Source organism: Festucalex cinctus, chromosome 13 (assembly GCF_051991245.1).
Source record: "Festucalex cinctus isolate MCC-2025b chromosome 13, RoL_Fcin_1.0, whole genome shotgun sequence".
NCBI lineage: Eukaryota > Metazoa > Chordata > Actinopteri > Syngnathiformes > Syngnathidae > Festucalex > Festucalex cinctus.
In genome coordinates, this window is record NC_135423.1 from 26,053,852 (window position 1) to 26,071,501 (window position 17,650).

Genomic DNA, 17,650 nt, shown 5'->3' on the forward strand with positions numbered 1-17,650 from the left:
AATCACCAAAACCCGTTGAGCTTGACACACACTGGCAAAAAAAATATTCTACATGTAAACGTTTATTATGCCATTTTCAAAGAAATTTTGCTTCCAATATGCCAGTACCCCAACGTGCCAGTACCCTAACGTGCAAGTACCCCAACGTGCAAGGACTCCAACGTGGCCCGGGCTGCGAGGGCCCTTTATAGCTGCTCGCAGCTCTAGTTATTATTATTCTTCTTCTTCTTCTTTATTCTCCGCAAACAATCGCGATTTTGGGTACCTAAATATTCACGAAAACTCACCGAACTTTGCACACTCCTCAGGTCCGGCGAAAAATTTGATATTATGAAGTCGTTATAACAACGCGACTCTATAGCGCCCCCTAGCATAGAAAAATAAAAACCAAGCCCGGCACGTTTGAGCTAGAGCAACGAAAATTGGTAGGCACGTGTAGCACCCCGAGACGCACAAAAAAGTCTATTGGGACCATGTAGCTAAAATGTACAGGAAGTGAGCTATGAATTTTTTAATGTCCAATTTTGGCCTATTTTGGCACATTCACTGTGGTCATGCTTTTTCCCCCTATGCAAACATTTTTCATCCCATTGACTTCAAACTTGGCATTTATCATCTCAAGACCTAAGAGAACAGCTGGACAAAAAGTCTTGCCTTTTCGAAATACTATATGACGGGGGCGGGGCATCAAATATTGCCTTTAAAATTTCATTTGTCCAGAAAGAGCAAATGCTGAATAACTCCCATGTACAAGCTCCAAAAAATCTCAAACTTCTCAGGCAACGTAATAGTCACGGCCTGAAAACATCTATTTGACAAAATTCAGTTCTACATATAGCGCCACCTAGTGGTTACAATAAATGTCATACTTTACGTTTTTAGCTACTGTGCTGAGCTCGTTGAAGGGATCCAGTTGAAAATTGGTCAGATAAGCCTTAAGATGTTGATGATGCCCCACACCAAATATTGTAACTTTTCGCCAAAGGGCGTGGCCGCTTCGGTGACGCAAAGTCTGAAGATTTTTCGTGACAATAAAAGCTGCATTAACTTGACCGAGATGATCCTATCTTCTCAAAATTTCACACATTTGATGAGAGTCCAGCTCTAAAGACATCTACTAACTTACATTTCATCTAACTGATAGCGCCACCTAGTGGCAATTTTTTTTCTTACGAATTTTCTTCTACGTTTTTCTCCAAACACGTTAACTGGACCTACCTCATATTTGCTCAGATGAGGGTTTCGACCTTCATGATGTCACAACACGAAGTTTGTGAGTTTTCGTGAATTGTTGTGGGTGTGGCTCAGCGCTGTTCGCCAAGAAAACAACGCCAGTTTTGAGGGTCTAAACATGCACAGAAACTCATGAAACTTGGCACACACATCTGGCCTGGTAAAATGAGCAATATTTTATTGTTGATTGTGCTATTTTTACAAAAATGACTCAATAGCGCCCCCTAGAAGTTTTTAACGAAGCAGCCCCGGTTGTACGTTTAAGCAAGAACGACGAATATTTTTAGGTGTATGAGGGAGCCCAAGACCTACAAAAAAGTCTCTTGGACCCATATGCTAAAATGAACAGGAAGTGAGGTACGAATTTTTGAATGACCCATTTTTGACGATTTTTGCACATTCACAGGGGGCAGACTTTTGCCCACTTCTCCTACACGTTTCATCTGACTGAGTTAAGACTTGACCTGGACCATGTCAAGACCTGAGCCAACGACAGGGGGAAAAATCTTGACCTTTCGAAATACTATATGATGAAGGCGGGGCATCAAAATTTGTGTTTCGCACTGAAAAAGGATATGCTTTTATACTCCCCGGTACATGCTCCAAAAAATCCCAAACTTGACATGTATGTTTATCGTCAAGGCCTGAAGCTATCTCTATGACAACATTCAGTTATATATGCAGCGCCACCTAGCCCTTGAGGCATAAAAAAAAAATACCCCACATACGGTATTTTGTACAAAAAATGTAAACTCATTCTAAGTGTGATAACGAAGTCATTTATGAATATTCTTTTAGTTTCCACCACTCAAAATGTTCACTGGCATCAGACTTATCCAAACATATATATATTTTTATTTATTTTTGATAGCCTCTGTGGACATTAAAAGCAATATCGTGAATGAAGGATATGCTTAATAACTCCACGGTACATGCTCCCAAAAAAATCCCACACTTGACATGTATGCTTATAATCAAGGCCTGAAGGTATCTCGATGACAAAATTCAGTTATAAATACAGCGCCACCTAGCCCTTGAGGCTTATATAAAAAAAAAAACCCACATACGGTATTTTGTACAAAAAAATTTAAACTCATTCTAAGTGTGATGACTAAGTCATTTATGAATATTCTTTTAGTTTCCACCACTCAAATTGTTCACTGGCTTCACACCCATCCAAACGTATGTACGTTTCCATTTTGTTTTATTCATTTTTGATTGCCCCTTTGGACAATAAAAGTAACATTGTGCAATGAGTACAACGAGCGATGATGTGTATATACACTTTTACAAAAAATACCAATCAGGGCAACTCATTGCCTAAAAATAAAAAAGGAAGCTGATTTTTGCAGGTCTTAACAATCACCAAAACCCGTTGAGCTTGACACACACACTGGCAAAAAAATATTCTACATGTAAAGGTTTATTATGCCATTTTCAAAGAAATTTTGCTTCCAATATGCCAGTACCCCAACGTGCCAGTACCCCAACGTGCAAGGACCCCAACGTGGCCCGGGCTGCGAGGGCCCTTTATAGCTGCTCGCAGCTCTAGTTAGGGCCCGAGCAGCGACCGCTGCGAGGTCCCTATTGTTTTCGTAAAAATTATTATTATTATTATTATTATTATTATTATTATTATTATTATTATTATTCTTCTTCTTCTTCTTCTTCTTTATTCTCCGCAAACGATCGCGATTTTGGGTACCTAAACATTCACGAAAACTCACCGAACTTTGCACACTCCTCAGGCCCGGCGAAAAATTTGATATTATTAAGTCGTCATAATAATGCGACTCGATAGCGCCCCCTAGCGTAGAAAAATATAAACCAAGCCCGGCACGTTTGAGCTAGAGCAACAAAAATTGGCAGGCACGTGTAGCACCCCGAGACGCAAAAAAAAGTCTATTGGGACCATGTAGCTAAAATGTACAGGAAGTGAGCTATGAATTTTTTTATGTCCAATTTTGGCCTATTTTGGCACATTCACTGTGGTCATGCTTTTTCCCCCTTTGCAAACATTTTTCATCCAATTGACTTCAAACTTGGCATTTATCATCTCAAGACCTGAGAGAACAACTGGGCAAAACATCTTGTCTTTTTGAAATACTATATGACGGGGGCGGGGCATCAAATATTGCCTTTAAAATTTCATTTGTCCAGAAAGAGCAAATGCTTAATAACTCCCATGTTCAAGCTCCAAAAAATCTCAAACTTCTCAGGCAACGTAATAGTCACGGCCTGAAAACATCTATATGATCAAATTCAGTTATACATATAGCGCCACCTAGTGGTTACAATAAATGTCATACTTTACGTTTTTAGCTACTGTGCTGAGCTTGTTGAAGGGATCCATTTGAAAATTGGTCAGAAAAGCCTTAAGATGTTGATTATGCCCCACACCGAATATTGTAACTTTTCGCCAAAGGGCGTGGCCGCTACGGTGACGCAAAGTCTGAAGATTTTTCGTGAAAATAAAAGCTGCATTAACTTGACCGAGATGATCCTATCTTCTCAAAATTTCACACATTTGATGAGAGTCCAGCCCTAAAGACATCTATGAACTTATATTTCATCTAACTGATCGCGCCACCTAGTGGCAATTTTTTTTCTTACGAATTTTCTTCTACGTTTTTCTCCAAACACGTTAACTGGACCTACCTCATATTTGCTCAGATGAGGGTTTCGGCCTTCATGATGTCACAACACGAAGTTTGTGAGTTTTCGCGAATTGCTGTGGGTGTGGCTAAGCGCTGTTCGCCAAGAAAACAACGCCAGTTTTGAGGGTCTAAACATGCACAGAAACTCCTGAAACTTGGCACACACATCTGGCCTGGTAAAATGAGCAATATTTTATTGTTGATTGTGCTATTTTTACAAAAATGACTCAATAGCGCCCCCTAGAAGTTTTTAACGAAGCAGCCCCGGTTGTACGTTTAAGCAAGAACGACGAATATTTTTAGGTGTATGAGGGAGCCCAAGACCTACAAAAAAGTCTCTTGGACCCATATGCTAAAATGAACAGGAAGTGAGCTACGAATTTTTGAATGTCCCATTTTTGACAATTTTTGCACATTCACAGGGGGCAGACTTTTGCCCACTTCTCCTACACGTTTCATCTGACTGAGTTAAGACTTGACCTGGACCATGTCAAGACCTGAGCCAACGACAGGGGGAAAAATCTTGACCTTTCGAAATACTATATGATGAAGGCGGGGCATCAAAATTTGTGTTTCGCACTGAAAAAGGATATGCTTAATAACTCCCCGGTACATGCTCCAAAAAATCCCAAACTTGACATGTATGTTTATCGTCAAGGCCTGAAGCTATCTCTATGACAACATTCAGTTATATATGCAGCGCCACCTAGCCCTTGAGGCATAAAAAAAAAATACCCCACATACGGTATTTTGTACAAAAAATGTAAACTCATTCTAAGTGTGATAACTAAGTCATTTATGAATATTCTTTTAATTTCCACCACTCAAAATGTTCACTGGCATCAGACTTATCCAAACATATATATATTTTTATTTATTTTTGATAGCCTCTGTGGACATTAAAAGCAATATCGTGAATGAAGGATATGCTTAATAACTTCACGGTACATGCTCCAAAAAAAATCCCACACTTGACATGTATGCTTATAATCAAGGCCTGAAGGTATCTCGATGACAACATTCAGTTATAAATACAGCGCCACCTAGCCGTTGAGGCTTATATAAAAAAAATAAAAAAAATACCCCACATACGGTATTTTGTACAAAAAATGTACACTCATTCTAAGTGTGATAACTAAGTCATTTATGAATATTCTTTTAGTTTCCACCACTCAAATTGTTCACTGGCTTCACACCGATCCAAACGTATGTACGTTTCCATTTTGTTTTATTCATTTTTGATTGCCCCTTTGGACAATAAAAGTAAACATTGTGCAATGAGTACAACGAGCGATGATGTGTATATACACTTTTACAAAAAAATACCAAACAGGGCAACTCATTGCCTAAAAATAAATAAGGACGCTGATTTTTGCAGGTCTTAACAATCACCAAAATCCGTTGAGCTTGACAGACACTGGCAAAAAAAATATTCTACATGTAAATGTTTATTATGCCATTTTCAAAGAAATTTTGCTTCCAATATGCCAGTACCCCAACGTGCAAGGACCCCAACGTGGCCCGGGCTGCGAGGGCCCTTTATAGCTGCTCGCAGCTCTAGTTATTATTATTCTTCCTCTTCTTCTTCTTTATTCTCCGCAAACGATCGCGATTTTGGGTACCTAAACATTCACGAAAACTCACCGAACTTTGCGCACTCATCGGGCCCGGCGAAAAATTTGATATTATGAAGGCGTCATAACGCGACTCTATAGCGCCCCCTAGCGTAGAAAAATAATAACCAAGCCCGGCACGTTTGAGCTAGAGCAACGAAAATTGGCAGGCACGTGTAGCACCCCGAGACGCACAAAAAAGTCTATTGGGACCATGTAGCTAAAATGTACAGGAAATGAGCTCTGAATTTTTTAATGTCCAATTTTGGCCTATTTTGGCACATTCACTGTGGTCATGCTTTTTCCCCCTTTGCAAACATTTTTCATCCAGTTGACTTAAAAATTGGCATTTATCATCTCAAGACCTGAGACAACAACTGGGCAAAAAACCTTGACTTTTTGAAATACTATATGACGGGGGCGGGGCATCAAATATTGCCTTGAAAATTTCATTTGTCCAGAAAGAGCAAATGCTTAATAACTCCCATGTTCAAGCTCCGAAAAATCTCAAACTTCTCAGAAAACGTAATAGTCACGGCCTGAAAACATCTATATGATAAAATTCAGTTATACATATAGCGCCACCTAGTGGTAACAATAAATGTCATACTTTACGTTTTTAGCTACAGTGCTGAGCTCGTTGAAGGGATCCAGTTGAAAATTGGTCAGAAAAGCCTTAAGATGTTGATCATGCCCCACACCGAATATTGTAACTTTTCGCCAAAGGGCGTGGCCGCTACGGTGACGCAAAGTCTGAAGATTTTTCGTGACAATAAAAGCTGCATTAACTTGACCGAGATGATCCTATCTTCTCAAAATTTCACACATTTGATGAGAGTCCAGCCCTAAAGACATCTACGAACTTATATTTCATCTTACTGATAGCGCCACCTAGTGGCATTTTTTTTTTCTTACGAATTTTCTTCTACGTTTTTGTCCAAACACGTTAACTGGACCTACCTCAGATTTGCTCAGATGAGGGTTTCGGCCTTCATGATGTCACAACACGAAGTTTGGGAGTTTTCGTGAATTGCTGTGGGCGTGGCTAAGCGCTGTTCGCCAAGAAAACAACGCCGGTTTTGAGGGTCTAAACATGCACAGAAACTCATGAAACTTGGCACACACATCTGGCCTGGTAAAATGAGCAATATTTTAATGTTGATTGTGCTATTTTTACAAAAATGACTCAATAGCGACCCCTAGAAAATTTTAACGAAGCAGCCCCGGTTGTACGTTTAAGCAAGATCTACGAAAAATTTTAGGTGTATGAGGGAGCCCAAGACCTACATAAAAGTCTCTTGGACCCATATGCTAAAATGAACAGGAAGTGAGCTACGCATTTTTGAATGTCCCATTTTTGATGATTTTTGCACATTTACAGGGGGCATACTTTTGCCCACTTCTTCTCCACGTTTCATCCGACTGAGTTAAGACTTGACCTGGACAATGTCAAGACCTGAGCCAACGACAGGGGGGAAAATCTTGACTTTTCGAAATACTATATGATGAGGGCGTGGCATCAAAATTTGTGTTTCGCACTGAAAAAGGATATGCTTAATAACTCCCCGATACATGCTCCAAAAAATCCCAAACTTGACATGTATGTTTATCGTCACGGCCTGAAGTTATCTCTATGACAACATTCAGTTATATATGCAGCGCCACCTAGCCCTTGAGGCATAAAAAAAAATACCCCACATACGGTATTTTGTACAAAAAATGTACACTCATTCTAAGTGTGATAACTAAGTCATTTATGAATATTCTTTTAGTTTCCACCACTCAAAATGTTCACTGGCATCAGACTTATCCAAACATATATATATTTTTATTTATTTTTGATAGCCTCTATGGACATTAAAAGCAATATCGTGAATGGAGGATATGCTTAATAACTCCACGGTACATGCTCCAAAAAAAATCCCACACTTGACATGTATGCTTATAATCAAGGCCTGAAGGTATCTCTATGACAACATTCAGTTATAAATACAGCGCCACCTAGCCTTTGAGGCTTATATAAAAAAAAAAAATAATACCCCACATACGGTATTTTGTACAAAAAATGTACACTCATTCTAAGTGTGATAACTAAGTCATTTATGAATATTCTTTTAGTTTCCACCACTCAAATTGTTCACTGGCTTGACACCGATCCAAACGTATGTACGTTTCCATTTTGTTTTATTCATTTTTGATTGCCCCTTTGGACAATAAAAGTAACATTGTGCAATGAGTACAACGAGCGATGATGTGTATATACACTTTTACAAAAAAATACCAATCAGGGCAACTCATTGCCTAAAAATAAAAAAGGACGCTGATTTTTGCAGGTCTTAACAATCACCAAAATCCGTTGAGCTTGACACACACACTGGCAAAAAAATATTCTACATGTAAACGTTTATTATGCCATTTTCAAAGAAATTTTGATTCCAATATGCCAGTACCCCAATGTGCCAGTACCCCAACATGCAAGTACCACAACGTGCAAGGACCCCAACGTGGCCCGGGCTGCGAGGGCCCTTTATAGCTGCTCGCAGCTCTAGTTAGGGCCCGAGCAGCGACCGCTGCGAGGTCCCTATTGTTTTTGTAAAAATTATTATTAGGGCCCGAGCAGCGACCGCTGCGAGGTCCCTATTGTTTTTGTAAAAAGTCCTCTTCTTCTTCTTCTTCTTCTTCTTTATTCTCCGCAAACAATCGCGATTTTGGGTACCTAAACATTCACGAAAACTCACCGAACTTTGCACACTCCTCAGGTCCGGCAAAAAATTTGATATGATGAAGTCGTCATAACAACGCGACTCTATAGCGCCCCCTAGCGTAGAAAAATAAAAACCAAGCCCGGCACGTTTGAGCTAGAGCAACGAAAATTGGCAGGCACGTGTAGCACCCCGAGACGCACAAAAAAAGTCTATTGGGACCATGTAGCTAAAATGTACAGGAAGTGAGCTATGAATTTTTTAATGTCCAATTTTGGCCTATTTTGGCACATTCACTGTGGTCATGCTTTTTCCCCCTTTGCAAACATTTTTCATCCAATTGACTTCAAACTTGGCATTTATCATCTCAAGACCTGAGAGAACAACTGGGGAAAAAATCTTGCCTTTTCGAAATACTATATGACGGGGGCGGGGCATCAAATATTGCCTTTAAAATTTCATTTGTCCAGAAAGAGCAAATGCTTAATAACTCCCATGTTCAAGCTCCAAAAAATCTCAAACTTATCAGGCAACTTAATAGTCACGGCCTGAAAACATCTATATGATAAAATTCAGTTATCCATGTAGCGCCACCTAGTGGTAACAATAATTGTCATACTTTACGTTTTTAGCTACTGTGCTGAGCTCGTTGAAGGGATCCAGTTGAAAATTGGTCAGAAAAGCCTTAAGATGTTGATCATGCCCCACACCGAATATTGTAACTTTTCGCCAAAGGGCGTGGCCGTTACGGTGCCGCAAAGTCTGAAGATTTCTCGTGACAACAAAAGCTGCATTAACTTGACCGAGATGATGCTATCTTCTCAAAATTGTACACAATTGATGAGAGTCCAGCTCTAAAGACATCTACTAACTTACATTTCATCTAACTGATAGCGCCACCTAGTGGCAATTTTTTTTCTTACGAATTTTCTTCTACGTTTTTCTCCAAACACGTTAACTGGACCTACCTCATATTTGCTCAGATGAGGGTTTCGGCCTTCATGATGTCACAACACGAAGTTTGTGAGTTTTCGCGAGTCGCTGTGGGCGTGGCTAAGCGCTGTTCGCCAAGAAAACAACGCCAATTTTGAGGGCCTAAACTGGCACAGAAACACACGAAACTTGGCACACACAGCTGGCCTGGCAAAATGAGCAATTTTTTATCGGCGATTGTGCTATTTTTACAAAAATGACTCAATAGCGCCCCCTAGAAATCTTTAACGAAACAGCCCCAGTTGTACGTTTAAGCAAGAACGACGAATATTTTTAGGTGTATGAGGGAGCCCAAGACCTACAAAAAAAGTCTCTTGTACCCATGTGCTAAAATGAACAGGAAGTGAGCTACGAATTTTTGAATGTCCCATTTTTGACGATTTTTGCACATTCACAGGGGGCAGACTTTTGCCCACTTCTCCTACACGTTTCATCCGACTGAGTTAAGACTTGGCCTGGACCATGTCAAGACCTGAGCCAACGACAGGGGGAAAAATTTTGACTTTTCAAAATACTATATGATGAGGGCGGGGCATCAAAATTTGTGTTTCGCAATGAAAAAGGATATGCTTGATAACTCCCCGGTACATGCTCCAAAAAATCCCAAACTTGACATGTATGTTTATCGTCAAGGCCTGAAGTTATCTCTATGACAACATTCAGTTATATATGCAGCGCCACCTAGCCCTTGAGGCATAAAAAAAAAATACCCCACATACGGTATTTTGTACAAAAAATGTAAACTCATTCTAAGTGTGATAACTAAGTCATTTATGAATATTCTTTTAGTTTCCACCACTCAAAATGTTCACTGGCATCAGACTTATCCAAACATATATATATTTTTATTTATTTTTGATAGCCTTTATGGACATTAAAAGCAATATCGTGAATGAAGGATATGCTTAATAACTCCACGGTACATGCTCCAAAAAAAATCCCACACTTGACATGTATGCTTATAATCAAGGCCTGAAGGTATCTCTATGACAACATTCAGTTATAAATACAGCGCCACCTAGCCCTTGAGGCTTATATAAAAAAAATAAAAAATACCCCACATACGGTATTTTGTACAAAAAATGTACAATCATTCTAAGTGTGATGACTAAGTCATTTCTGAATATTCTTTTAGTTTCCACCACTCAAATTGTTCACTGGCTTCACACCGATCCAAACGTATGTACGTTTCCATTTTGTTTTATTCATTTTTGATTGCCCCTTTGGACAATAAAAGTAACATTGTGCAATGAGGACAACGAGCGATGATGTATATATACACTTTTACAAAAAATACCAATCAGGGCAACTCATTGCCTAAAAATAAAAAAGGACGCTGATTTTTGCAGGTCTTAACAATCACCAAAACCCGTTGAGCTTGACACACACTGACAAAAAAAAATATTCTACATGTAAACGTTTATTATGCCATTTTCAAAGAAATTTTGCTTCCAATATGCCAGTACCCCAACGTGCCAGTACCCCAACGTGCCAGTACCCTAACGTGCAAGTACCCCAACTCATTCTAAGTGTGATAACTAAGTCATTTATGAATATTCTTTTAGTTTCCACCACTCAAAATGTTCACTGGCATCAGACTTATCCAAACATATATATATTTTTATTTATTTTTGATAGCCTCTGTGGACATTAAAAGCAATATCGTGAATGAAGGATATGCTTAATAACTCCACGGTACATGCTCCAAAAAAAATCCCACACTTTACATGTATGCTTATAATCAAGGCCTGAAGGTATCTCGATGACAACATTCAGTTATAAATACAGCGCCACCTAGCCCTTGAGGCTTATATAAAAAAAAAAACCCACATACGGTATTTTGTACAAAAAAATGTAAACTCATTCTAAGTGTGATGACTAAGTCATTTCTGAATATTCTTTTAGTTTCCACCACTCAAATTGTTCACTGGCTTCACACCGATCCAAACGTATGTACGTTTCCATTTTGTTTTATACATTTTTGATTGCCCCTTTGGACAATAAAAGTAACATTGTGCAATGAGTACAACGAGCGATGATGTATATATACACTTTTACAAAAAATACCAATCAGGGCAACTCATTGCCTAAAAATAAAAAAGGACGCTGATTTTTGCAGGTCTTAACAATCACCAAAATCCGTTGAGCTTGACACACACTGGCAAAAAAAATATTCTACATGTAAACGTTTATTATGCCATTTTCAAAGAAATTTTGCTTCCAATATGCCAGTACCCCAACGTGCCAGTACCCTAACGTGCAAGTACCCCAACGTGGCCCGGGCTGCGAGGGCCCTTTATAGCTGCTCGCAGCTCTAGTTATTATTCTTCTTCTTCTTCTTCTTCTTCTTCTTCTTCTTTATTCTCCGCAAACAATCGCGATTTTGGGTACCTAAATATTCACGAAAACTCACCGAACTTTGCACACTCCTCAGGTCCGGCGAAAAATTTGATATTATGAAGTCGTTATAACAACGCGACTCTATAGCGCCCCCTAGCATAGAAAAATAAAAACCAAGCCCGGCACGTTTGAGCTAGAGCAACGTAAATTGGCAGGCACGTGTAGCACCCCGAGACGCACAAAAAAGTCTATTGGGACCATGTAGCTAAAATGTACAGGAAGTGAGCTATGAATTTTTTAATGTCCAATTTTGGCCTATTTTGGCACATTCACTGTGGTCATGCTTTTTCCCTCTATGCAAACATTTTTCATCCCATTGACTTCAAACTTGGTACTTATCATCTCAAGACCTAAGAGAACAGCTGGGCAAAAAGTCTTGCCTTTTCGAAATACTATATGACGGGGGCGGGGCATCAAATATTGCCTTTAAAATTTCATTTGTCCAGAAAGAGCAAATGCTGAATAACTCCCATGTACAAGCTCCAAAAAATTTCAAACTTCTCAGGCAACGTAATAGTCACGGCCTGAAAACATCTATATGACAAAATTCAGTTATACATATAGCGCCACCTAGTGGTTACAATAAATGTCATACTTTACGTTTTTAGCTACTGTGCTGAGCTCGTTGAAGGGATCCAGTTGAAAATTGGTCAGAAAAGCCTTAAGATGTTGATGATGCCCCACACCGAATATTGTAACTTTTCGCCAAAGGGCGTGGCCGCTACGGTGACGCAAAGTCTGAAGATTTTTCGTGACAATAAAAGCTGCATTAACTTGACCGAGATGATCCTATCTTCTCAAAATTTCACACACTTGATGAGAGTCCAGCTCTAAAGACATCTACTAACTTACATTTCATCTAACTGATAGCGCCACCTAGTGGCAATTTTTTTTCTTACGAATTTTCTTCTACGTTTTTCTCCAAACACGTTAACTGGACCTACCTCATATTTGCTCAGATGAGGGTTTCGGCCTTCATGATGTCACAACACGAAGTTTGTGAGTTTTCGCGAATTGCTGTGGGCGTGGCTAAGCGCTGTTCGCCAAGAAAACAACGCCAGTTTTGAGGGTCTAAACATGCACAGAAACTCCTGAAACTTGGCACACACATCTGGCCTGGTAAAATGAGCAATATTTTATTGTTGATTGTGCTATTTTTACAAAAATGACTCAATAGCGCCCCCTCGAAATTTTTAACGAAGCAGCCCCGGTTGTACGTTTAAGCAAGAACGACGAATATTTTCAGGTGTATGAGGGAGCCCAAGACCTACAAAAAAGTCTCTTGTACCCATATGCTAAAATGAACAGGAAGTGAGCTACGAATTTTTGAATGTCCCATTTTTGACGATTTTTGCACATTCACAGGGGGCAGACTTTTGCCCACCTCTCCTACACGTTTCATCTGACTGAGTTAAGACTTGACCTGGACCATGTCAAGACCTGAGCCAACGACAGGGGGAAAAATCTTGACCTTTCGAAATACTATATGATGAAGGCGGGGCATCAAAATTTGTGTTTCTCACTGAAAAAGGATATGCATAATAACTCCCCGGTACATGCTCCAAAAAATCCCAAACTTGACATGTATGTTTATCGTCAAGGCCTGAAGCTATCTCTATGACAACATTCAGTTATATATGCAGCGCTACCTAGCCCTTGAGGCATGAAAAAAAAATACCCCACATACGGTATTTTGTACAAAAAATGTAAACTCATTCTAAGTGTGATAACGAAGTCATTTATGAATATTCTTTTAGTTTCCACCACTCAAAATGTTCACTGGCATCAGACTTATCCAAACATATATATATTTTTATTTATTTTTGATAGCCTCTATGGACATTAAAAGCAATATCGTGAATGAAGGATATGCTTAATAACTCCACGGTACATGCTCCAAAAAAAAATCCCACACTTGACATGTATGCTTATAATCAAGGCCTGAAGGTATCTCTATGACAACATTCAGTTATAAATACAGCGTCACCTAGCCCTTGAGGCTTATATATAAAAAAAAAAAAATACCCCACATACGGTATTTTGTACAAAAAATGTACACTCATTCTAAGTGTGATAACTAAGTCATTTATGAATATTCTTTTAGTTTCCACCACTCAAATTGTTCACTGGCTTCACACCGATCCAAACGTATGTACGTTTCCATTTTGTTTTATTCATTTTTGATTGCCCCTTTGGACAATAAAAGTAACATTGTGCAATGAGTACAACGAGCGATGATGTGTATATACACTTTTACAAAAAATACCAATCAGGGCAACTCATTGCCTAAAAATAAAAAAGGACGCTGATTTTTGCAGGTCTTAACAATGACTAAAACCCGTTGAGCTTGACACACACACTGGCAAAAAAATATTCTACATGTAAACGTTTATTATGCCATTTTCAAAGAAATTTTGCTTCTAATATGCCAGTACCCCAACGTGCCAGTACCCCAACGTGCAAGTACCCCAACGTGGCCCGGGCTGCGAGGGCCCTTTATAGCTGCTCGCAGCTCTAGTTATTCTTCTTCTTCTTCTTCTTCTTTATTCTCCGCAAACGATCCCGATTTTGGGTACCTAAACATTCACGAAAACTCACCGAACTTTGCACACTCCTCAGGCCCGGCGAAAAATTTGATATTATGAAGTCGTCATAACAACGCAACTCTATAGCGCCCCCTAGCCTAGAAAAATGAAAAACCAAGCCCGGCACGTTTGAGCTAGAGCAACGGAAATTGGCAGGCACGTGTAGCACCCCGAGATGCACAAAAAAGTCTATTAGGACCATGTAGCTAAAATGTACAGGAAATGAGCTATGAATTTTTTAATGTCCAATTTTGGCCTATTTTGGCACATTCACTGTGGTCATGCTTTTTCCCCCTCTGCAAACATTTTTCATCCAATTAACTTCAAACTTGGCATTTATCATCTCAAGACCTGAGAGAACAACTGGGCAAAAAGTCTTGCCTTTTCGAAATACTATATGATGGGGGCGGGGCATCAAATATTGCCTTTAAAATTTCATTTGTCCAGAAAGAGCAAATGCTTAATAACTCCCATGTTCAAGCTCCAAAAAATCCTCAAACTTCTCAGGCAATGTAATAGTCATGGCCTGAAAACATCTATATGATAAAATTCAGTTATACATATAGCGCCACCTAGTGGTAACAATAAATGTCATACTTTACGTTTTTAGCTACTGCGCTGAGCTCGTTGAAGGGATCCAGTTGAAAATTGGTCAGAAAAGCCTTAAGATGTTGATCATGCCCCACACCGAATATTGTAACTTTTCGCCAAAGGGCGTGGCCGCTACGGTGCCGCAGAGTCTAAAGATTTTTCGTGACAATAAAAGCTGCATTAACTTGACCGAGATGATCCTATCTTCTCAAAATTTCACACATTTGATGAGAGTCCAGCCCTAAAGACATCTATGAACTTATATTTCATCTTACTGATAGCGCCACCTAGTGGCAATTTTTTTTCTTACGAATTTTCTTCTACGTTTTTCTCCAAACACGTTAACTGGACCTACCTCATATTTGCTCAGATGAGGGATTCGGCTTTCTTGATGTCACAACACGAAGTTTGTGAATTTTCGCGAATCGCTGTGGGCGTGGCTAAGCACTGTTCGCCAAGAAAACAACGCCAGTTTTGAGGGTCTAAACATGCGCAGAAACTCATGAAACTTGGCACACACATCTGGCCTGGTAAAATGAACAATATTTCATTGTTGATTGTGCTATTTTTACAAAAATGACTCAATAGCGCCCCCTAGGAATTTTTAATGAAGCAGCCCCGGTTGTACGTTTAAGCAAGATCTACGAAAATTTTTAGGTGTATGAGGGAGCCCAAGACCTACAAAAAAAGTCTCTTGGACCCATATGCTAAAATGAACAGGAAGTGAGCTACGAATTTTTGAATGTCCCATTTTTGACGATTTTTGCACATTCACAGGGGGCAGACTTTTGCCCACTTCTCCTACACGTTTCATCTGACTGAGTTAAGACTTGACCTGGACCATGTCAAGACCTGAGCGAACGACAGGGGGAAAAATCTTGACTTTTCGAAATACTATATGATGAAGGCGGGGCATCAAAATTTGTGTTTCGCACTGAAAAAGGATATGCTTAATAACTCCCCGGTACATGCTCCAAAAAATCCCAAACTTGACATGTATGTTTATCGTCAAGGCCTGAAGCTATCTCTATGACAACATTCAGTTATATATGCAGCGTCACCTAGCCTTTGAGGCATAAAAAAAAATACCCCACATACGGTATTTTGTACAAAAAATGTAAACTCATTCTAAGTGTGATAACTAAGTCATTTATGAATATTCTTTTAGTTTCCACCACTCAAAATGTTCACTGGCATCAGACATATCCAAACATATATATTTTATTTTTTATTTTTGATAGCCTCTGTGGACATTAAAAGCAATATCGTGAATGAAGGATATGCATAATAACTCCCAGGTACATGCTCCAAAAAATCCCATACTTGAAATGTATATTTATAGTCAAGGCCTGAAGGTATCTCTATGACAAAATTCAGTTATAAATACAGCGCCACCTAGTCCTTAAGGCATAAAAAAAAAAAAATGCCTCACTTACGGTATTTTTGCAAAAATTGTAAACTCATTGTAAGTTTGATAACTAAGTCATTTATGAATATTCTTTTACTTTCCACCACTCAATGTGTTCACTGGCATCAGACCGATCCAAACATATGTACTTTTTTAATTTAGTTTCATTTTCTTTGATCGCCTCTATGGACAATAAAAGCAACATTGTGCAATGAGTACGAGCAATGATGTGTGTATATATACTTTTACGAAAAATACCAATCAGGGCAACTCATTGCCTAAAAATAAAAAAAGACGCTGATTTTTGCAGATCTTAACAATCACCACAACCCATTGAGCTTGACACACTCATCACACCTGGCAAAAAAAAAAAAATCCACATGTTTATCATGCCATTTTCAAAGAAATTCTGCTTCCAATGTGCCAGTACCCCAATGTGCAAGTACCCCAACGTGCAAGTACCCCAACGTGGCCCGGGCTGCGAGGGCCCTTTATAGCTGCTCGCAGCTCTAGTTAGGGCCCGAGCAGCGACCGCTGCGAGGTCCCTCTTGTTTTTGTAAGAATTCTTCTTCTTCTTCTTCTTCTTCTTCTTCTCCGTAAACGATCGCATTTTTGAGGGCCTAAACATTTACGAAAACTCACCAAACTTTGCAGTCTCTTCGGGCCCGGCGAAAAATTTGATATTATGTAGTTGTCATAACAACGCGACTCTATAGCGCCACCTAGCGTAGAAAAATAAAAACCAATCCCGGCCCGTTTGAGCTAGAGCTACGAAAATTGGCAGGCACGTGTAGCACTACGAGACGCACAAAAAAGTCAGTGGAAGCCATTTCCTAAAATGTACAGGAAGTGAGCTATGAATTTTTTAATGTCCAATTTTGGCCTATTTTGGCACATTCACTGTGGTCATACTTTTTCCCCCTATGCAAACATTTTTCATCCCATTGACTTTAAACTTGGCATTTATCATCTCAAGACTTAAGAGAAAAACTAGGCAAAAAATCTTGCGTTTTCGAAATACTATATGACGGGGGCGGGGCATCAAATATTGCCTTTAAAATTTCATTTGTCCAGAAAGAGCAAATGCTGAATAACTCCCATGTACAAGCTCCAAAAAATCTCAAACTTCTCAGGCAACGTAATAGTCACGGCCTGAAAACACCTATATGAAAAAATTCAGTTATACATATAGCGCCACCTAGTGGTTACAATAAATGTCATACTTTACGTTTTTAGCTACTGTGCTGAGCTCGTTGAAGGGATCCAGTTGAAAATTGGTCAGAAAAGCCTTAAGATGTTGATGATGCCCCACACCGAATATTGTAACTTTTCGCCAAAGGGCGTGGCCGCTACGGTGACGCAAAGTCTGAAGATTTTTCGTGACAATAAAAGCTGCATGAACTTGACCGAGATGATCCTATCTTCTCAAAATTTCACACATTTGATGAGAGTCCAGCCCTAAAGACAT

General features: G+C 39.4%; 1 protein-coding gene and 1 long non-coding RNA gene across 5 annotated transcripts in view; one reads left to right on the forward strand and one right to left on the reverse strand.

The window, feature by feature from the left end:
• Positions 1-17,650, reverse strand: part of LOC144033241 (nuclear pore complex protein Nup155-like) — a 245,897-nt gene that overhangs the window by 135,157 nt on the left and 93,090 nt on the right. The gene's annotated exons all lie outside the window — the stretch shown is intronic.
• Positions 1-17,650, forward strand: part of LOC144033244 (uncharacterized) — a 106,964-nt gene that overhangs the window by 60,845 nt on the left and 28,469 nt on the right. The gene's annotated exons all lie outside the window — the stretch shown is intronic.